The following is a 7,055-nucleotide window of genomic DNA, read 5'->3' on the forward strand; positions in this document are numbered from 1 at the left end:
CACATTGAAAGAATTACACACCACAACCATGTGGGGTTTATTCCAGGTATGCAAGGCTGGTTCAACACAAGAAAATCAATTAATGTAATATACCACATCTTTACATCAAAACAGAAGAAATACATGATCATCTCAATCAATGCTGAAAAGGCATTTGACAAAATTCCACATCCTTTCTTGATGAAAACACTTCAAAAGATAGTAATAGAAGGGAATTTTCTCAATATGATAAAGGCAATATATGAAAACCCACAGCTAACATCAAACTCAATCTATCCCTGAATTGTAAGGGCTATCTCTAAACTCTGAGATGCTGATCCCTTTGTGTATAAACTCACTGGTCTCTAGAATATTGAGTATCTGTGTGACACCTAAAACTCAGAGCTAGAACTCAGCAGATATGAATGTCAGTATTAGCACATATAGCAACTGTTAAAAAAAAGCTGAAAAAGAGTCCAGAGTTCAATTAGAGATATAAATGAAGTAGACGTGGTTAGGACCTGGGCAAATCAGGCCCAGGGTAAAGGAAAATACTAATTGAATTTTAAAACCTCAAATTCCATGTGAGACCAAGGGAAGAGATGGTTAATTGGTGCAAGAACTATTTTCCTAAACAATTTAACTTGTACAGTTTGTTCAAATACCATAATTACATGGAACTTTTAATAGGAAGTGAGACCTGGTAGGTTTGCATAGGTTAGTGTGAAATAGCAACCCATCCCAAAGTAATTTGGGCAAAGAAGAAAAATATATATGCAGGGCCCCCCAGAGGAGCTGGGGGAAGGTGCAGCGGTGTTGGGCTTCCTCACCTGGATTGTTGCTGATGTCCTCACAAACACTGATTTGATGTGCTCAGCCCTCTATAACAGGACTTGCCCTTATAAGGCTCATCACGCAAAGGAGAGGCTAAACCTGCTTATAATTGTGCCTAAGAGTCTCCCCCTGAGTACCTCTTTGTTGCTCAGATGTGGCCTCTCTCTCTAGCTAAGCCACCTCTTCAGGTAATCTCACTGCCCTCCCCATTATTGGAGACCTGACTCCCAGGGGTGTAAATCTCCCTGGCAATGCAGGATATGACTCCCAAGGATGAATCTGGACCTGGCATCGTGGGATTGAGAACATCTTTCTGACCAAAAGGGGTATGCAAAATGAAACAAAATAAAATTTCACTGGCTGAGAGATTCCAAATGGAGTTGAGAAGTCACTCTGGTGGGCATTCTTGTACACTATAGAGATAACCCTTTTTAGGTTTTAGTGCAGTGAAATAGCTAGAAGTAAATACTTGAAACTATCAAACTACCAAAAAAAGCTATCAAGGAAATGTCAAAGCATGATAGCTGAGCTGTCATAAGCTGCCTTCACATCTCTTGTGGGGACACTGGAATGAGCACCCTTCCCACTCAAGTTTACCCACCGTCTTCCATTCATTAAACCTTCCTAACACTGCACCTGGAGAAGAGCACTTTGCCATATCAAGACGTGACCTGCCATCCTTTGTCCAGCCACTGCCCATCCCAGCACCACTGTTCACCCAACAAATGCCCTTCGTCTTCACACGGTCAGTATGAACTCTGTCACAGCCCACAGTTTTGACCCTTTGGCATGTTTGTATTTTTGCTGATGAGTGGAGTATCTGGAGTATCTTTCCAGGACCTTGGGAAGAAGAATGCACTCTCAAATGGCTTACCCAATGTGTGAGTGAAAGCGATGGGACAGGGAAGAAAGCAGGGACCAGAAATTGAAGGAAGGCATTAGCATTAATGCCTGAAGGGTGAAACAATACAGAATTCTTACCAGAACACAAGGGATCTGTAGTCTCCAGGGAAAGCCATCGAAGGTAGGAGCTGGGGCAGAAGGTGGAAAGAAGCAGCCATTACTCAAGAGTAGCACGGGTGTGAAGGAATGTAAGGTAGGTGGAGGTGCAAAAGTACATGGATGGTGCTTTCTCTCCCTTTTTGGAGGAATGTTTGAGTGAAGGTAGCACATATGTTCTAAGTTGATGTGTTAGTTTAGGTTGGGGGATGAATGATTGTAAAGGAATTTAATTCTAATTTCTACTCTCTCACCTCGGTAGCTCGCTTTCTCCCTTCTACATTTATTAGAAAAAAAAAAATGAAGTCTAGCATTATTTTTTAAAGGAAAGACTTAGTCCATGAGGTAAAACTTTAGAAGTCATTTCTTACACTTTTTAAGAGTAGTTTAATAAGGAAGGGATGTGAGGTTGCACTCATGGCTTTGGGAAAGCTCATTCTGCGTGTGTGAAATACTTGAAGAGATTAAGGGGGAAGAAAATTATAATTTCACCTGGGCCCCACAAAGAAGAAACCTGATTAGTGAATGGGGAGAATAGATACAGAAACACGAAGAACTTTCTAGAACACTTTCCAAAAATGATATAGCAGCCACAGGTCATAGGAGTTTTATGTCATCAGACAGAGTCCAATAGGAGTGGAACAAATTTAAACATCAAGTATTGGTTAAGATGTCAGTGATCTTCAAACATCTTTCATCAGTAGAAACCCACGTGGGATTTTAAATGTTCTGGTTGGTCCTAGTGTGTGTGTGGTGGAGGGAGGAGAGTGAACAAATACCCTGCCAGAATATCACCTCCTGTAAGCTCTTGTCAGTGCCATAAAAAAGATGCCATAAATATTAAAATATTGATATATACATCAATTCTATTCTACTCTATTTACACTTCCAATAAAAATCTTAACTTTTTACTCAGGTACATCAAACAAAAGTCTGCCCATGAGGATCAATTTTACAATCTGATTTGTAAAGTTAATTTATTGATATGTACAATCCTCCATCATTCCAAAAGTAAAATAACTTGGATTCTACAATAAAGGGATGCTGTTCCTATTATATTTATATTTTCTGCATAGAAAGAGAGACTAGTTGCATGGGTGCCCTGAGGACCAAATAGGAAAAGAAAGTGTGTCTTTAACTGACATTAATAGCCAATAATTCTAGATTCCTTTGCACTTTAGCCACCAACCCTGGGTCCTTCATGAGGTCCAATTCACTGGGTTAGTCTCAGCAGTTTGTCTACTACACTGCAGAGACACATTATCATCAGGAAGTCATTTCCCAGTATGCTCCTTTGCATAATGTCATTGATTTGAATTCTTGTGGGTCAGGTCAGTATTTCAGTAACCAACTCTAAATTCCTCTCCTCAGTACAACTGGTGTCTGGTGTTCTGAGGCTTGCAGCATCCTATGTCAGTCATTGTGTTTCTGATTCATGAGGAATAAGCAGTGAGTATTCACGCATGCATGTCATATGACTATTTTATAGATTTCTTGGTGATGAGTGTATGCATTCAAAGGTGGAATGTTACTGGTGTGTGTTCTTCTAGTCTATATGCATCTAAGGGTTTGCAGAAATTATGAGGCTCAACTTAAGATGCTTATGCCCTACTTACTTAGAATAATTCCTAATGAAATATGCATCCATTGATCATATCAAAACCTATATTCAAATATATTAGGAATTATTCTCCTTTTGTACCTAAATAGTCAATTTAGTTTGGTTTATTTGTCACTTATTTTATATCCCCACAAACTGCCCAAGAAAGAAAAAAAAGGGAGGAGGCTGAGAGAGGAGAGGTAGAGAAATTCATCATAAACTACAGAAGGAAATCTAAGAAGCAACAGCTTTAGAAACATACCTGTGTTCACTCTAGCTGATGGAGAAGATGATATAGTGACTTTTAATTTCCAATAAAATTCACACAATTATTTATTTGTTAGCAAATGCAGGTTGGTCAATAACAGGAATGCTTTTTTATACTAATATTTATATATTAAATGTTTTAGATAATTTAAAATATAATGAAAACCTACCCACTTAAACCACTGCCAAAGCAATACCAGTGTAATTTCTTAAATTAAATACAATAAACATGATTTACTTTTTTCTTAATGACTTGAGGTTATTGCTATGAACATCAAGGTTTATGGTATCCTGAGACCTGTGGGCCTTCGACATGCAGCAGAGCTCTCATTCATCTTGTATCTCTCTCTGCTCTTGTGCCCTAGTCCCACAGTCCTCAGACCATCTCCACATATTGAGTCCTCTATGTTTTGTTTCCCAAACCATCCTACTGGGCATTGCTTCATCAAATGCAAGTGAATATATTCAACCTTGCTTGTTAGTTTGTTTAGTTCTAATATCAAGTGACTGCTGTCCCTGGCCCTTCCTATTCCAGTCTAATTGTCTACTGGACATTGCAATGGAGACTCCAGGGACACAGTCTGACACTTCACTGTGGGTCTCATGGGAGAGTTAAGACTAAGGATTTACATTCGAGAGTCACCAGTATGAAGATAGTATTGAATGCCATTGGGCAGCATGTGATTGCCAGGAGGGAAGACCACCCTGGGTCACTCAACCATGTAGAGGTGAGAAAGGATGCAGCCAGCAGAGGAGCCTCCCAAGAACTGGCCAGTGGGAAAGGAGGAAAACCAGGAGAATGATGTCCCAGGGAAGCCTGGGAAAAGTATTTCAGCAAAGAAGGAGAGGTCAAATAATTTTGAAAGGTCAATGAAGAGGAGGACAGAAAACTGACCATTGGATTTGCTAAGATAATGATCAATGAAGATTATTAAAAGAGTCATTTAAGTGACTTGTTGGAGATGAAAACCTGATTGAAGTGAGTTGAGAAAAGAATGGGAAGTGGAGAATCTGGGACAGCTAGTATACACATGCATTTCAAGGATATTTACCATGAAGGGTATGATGGTTGGGTTCATGTGTCAGCTTGGCCAGGTGATGGTGCCCAGTTGTCTGGTCAAGCAAGCACTGGCCTGTTACTGAAAGGACATTATTTCATGGCTGGGTAGTAAACCAGAAGGCTGGTTTATTAAATCATCAGTCAGTTGATTGCATCTGTGACTAATTACGTCTATGATCAACTAAGGGAGTGTCTTCCACAATGAGAGAACCCAATCTGTTGGATTTAACCCAGTCATTTGAAGACATTTAAAGGAAAAGAAAGAACTTTCATTTCTTCTTCAGTCAGCCAACCTCTCCTGGGGAGTTCGTCAATCACCTTCACTGGAATTCCCAGCTCACGGTCTACTGTACAGAATGTGGATTCATACTTCTCCGCAACTGAGTGAGACACTTATAAATCTCGTATTTACAGGTATTTCCTGTTGGTTCTTCTTCCCTAGAGAACCCTGACTAATGCAAAGGCAGCTCAGAAAAGGAGCAGTAGCTGCAGGATATTATGGTGGGAAGGCAGTGTTTTTGTTTGTTTATTTGTTTATATTTTTTAAGATGGGAAATATAGAAGCTTCTTAAGGTGAATGACTTTATGCAGTTGGAAATACCGAGAATGGAGTGGAAAGGAAAAAAATTAGGAAACAATTCTGAGTGGAAGAGAGAGAAAATGATCCAGAGCATAACAGAAGGTTCTGGACTTAGATTAAAATAAAAGAAAAAAACTTTGTAGCAACAATGGAAGGCAACCTGTATGGATATAGAACCTGTTAGCGCTCTCTGTGAGACAGTTAGAAAAATGGGGTAGTTCCTAGTTGTTTGCCTCCTTATAATCCATTAAGAAGGAGGCAAAACAATCTGTTGAGACAAAAGGGCAGAAGACAATGTTGGATGTTTGATAAGAGAGATGTGAAATAGACACAATAAGGCCAGGAAAGTAAAGTCACAAGTGAAATGCAGCAGGATGGTAGAGTGATATTAAGTGTTCATTTGAGATTTGTGGTCACAAACTGAAAGTGAAATTAGTGAGCAGAATTTTGTTATTTTCTCTTGCTACTCACATGCAGGTGCTAAGAAGCAGAGTGTTTGGTTTAATCAGCATAGAAGATAATTGACAGAGATTGAAAGCAAAAAGAGAAGTAATTATAAGTATGGTAGAATCAGACTAGAGAATCTATGCTGGACCAGGAGGAATGTTGGGATATGTGAAGTAATGGGCAGTAATAAAAATGGCAATGTCTATAGATTTTGATGTGGTATATTGGTAGAAAGAGCTGGAAGGACAGGAGGTAGGTATTAAAATGTCACCATGGTACACTTCTTAATTAAGACAATGGTTATGAATGCAGCCAAGATGGGGACACTGGAAAAGAGAGTTGGAGTTGAGCATACCAAGGAAGTGAGATACCATTATACAAAGGATATTGGAGTCCTCCCAAACTTTTCTCATCATGACAATCTAGAAAAAAGAGATAAATCCACATCCACACTGGGATAAATGGATGAGGTTAACCAGTTTCTTTGAGGGCTTGGCACACCTGTGACACTCTCGTGAGACACCAGAAAACCTGAGAATATCTTTTAAAAGCTCTGATCTACTTGGATATTGAAGTTGCAAGAAATAGGGTTGAGATGATTGGAAGAGACTGGAGCTAAAGTTATCAGTACCTTTCCAAATAACAGAGCAATAAATGTAAGGAATTAGAAAGGAAAAAAGATTCTGTAGAGGAAAGTAGGTAAAAAGCCAGGAACTGCGTGGACTGGACACCACAGAGCAATCTGTCTTTGGGCATACTTCATACAACACTCATGAAAACGTGGAACTGCTGAGATCAGCGAAATCTGTAAGTTTTTGTGGCCAGGGGACCCGCGCCCCTCCCTGCCAGGCTCAGTCCCGGGGGAGGAGGGGCTGTCAGCTCCGGGAAGGAGAAGGGAGAATTGCAGTGGCTGCTCTTATCGGAAACTCATTCTACTGATTCAAACTCCAACCATAGATAGACTGAGACCAGACACCAGAGACTCTGAGAGCAGCCAGCCCAGCAGAGAGGAGACAGACATAGAAAAAAAACAACACGAAAAACTCCAAAATAAAAGCAGAGGATTTTTCGAGTTCTGGTGAACACAGAAAGGGGAAGGGCAGAGATCAGGCCTTGAGGCGCATATGCAAATCCCGAAGCAAAGCTGATCTCTCTGCCCTGTGCACCTTTCCTTAATGGCCCTGGTTGCTTTGTCTATTAGCATTTCAATAACCCATTAGATCTCTGAGGAGGGCCGTTTTTTTTTTTTTTTTTTTTTTTTAAATCCTTTTTGCTTTTTCTAAAACAAT

Source organism: Choloepus didactylus, chromosome 11 (genome assembly GCF_015220235.1).
Source record: "Choloepus didactylus isolate mChoDid1 chromosome 11, mChoDid1.pri, whole genome shotgun sequence".
Lineage (NCBI taxonomy): Eukaryota > Metazoa > Chordata > Mammalia > Pilosa > Megalonychidae > Choloepus > Choloepus didactylus.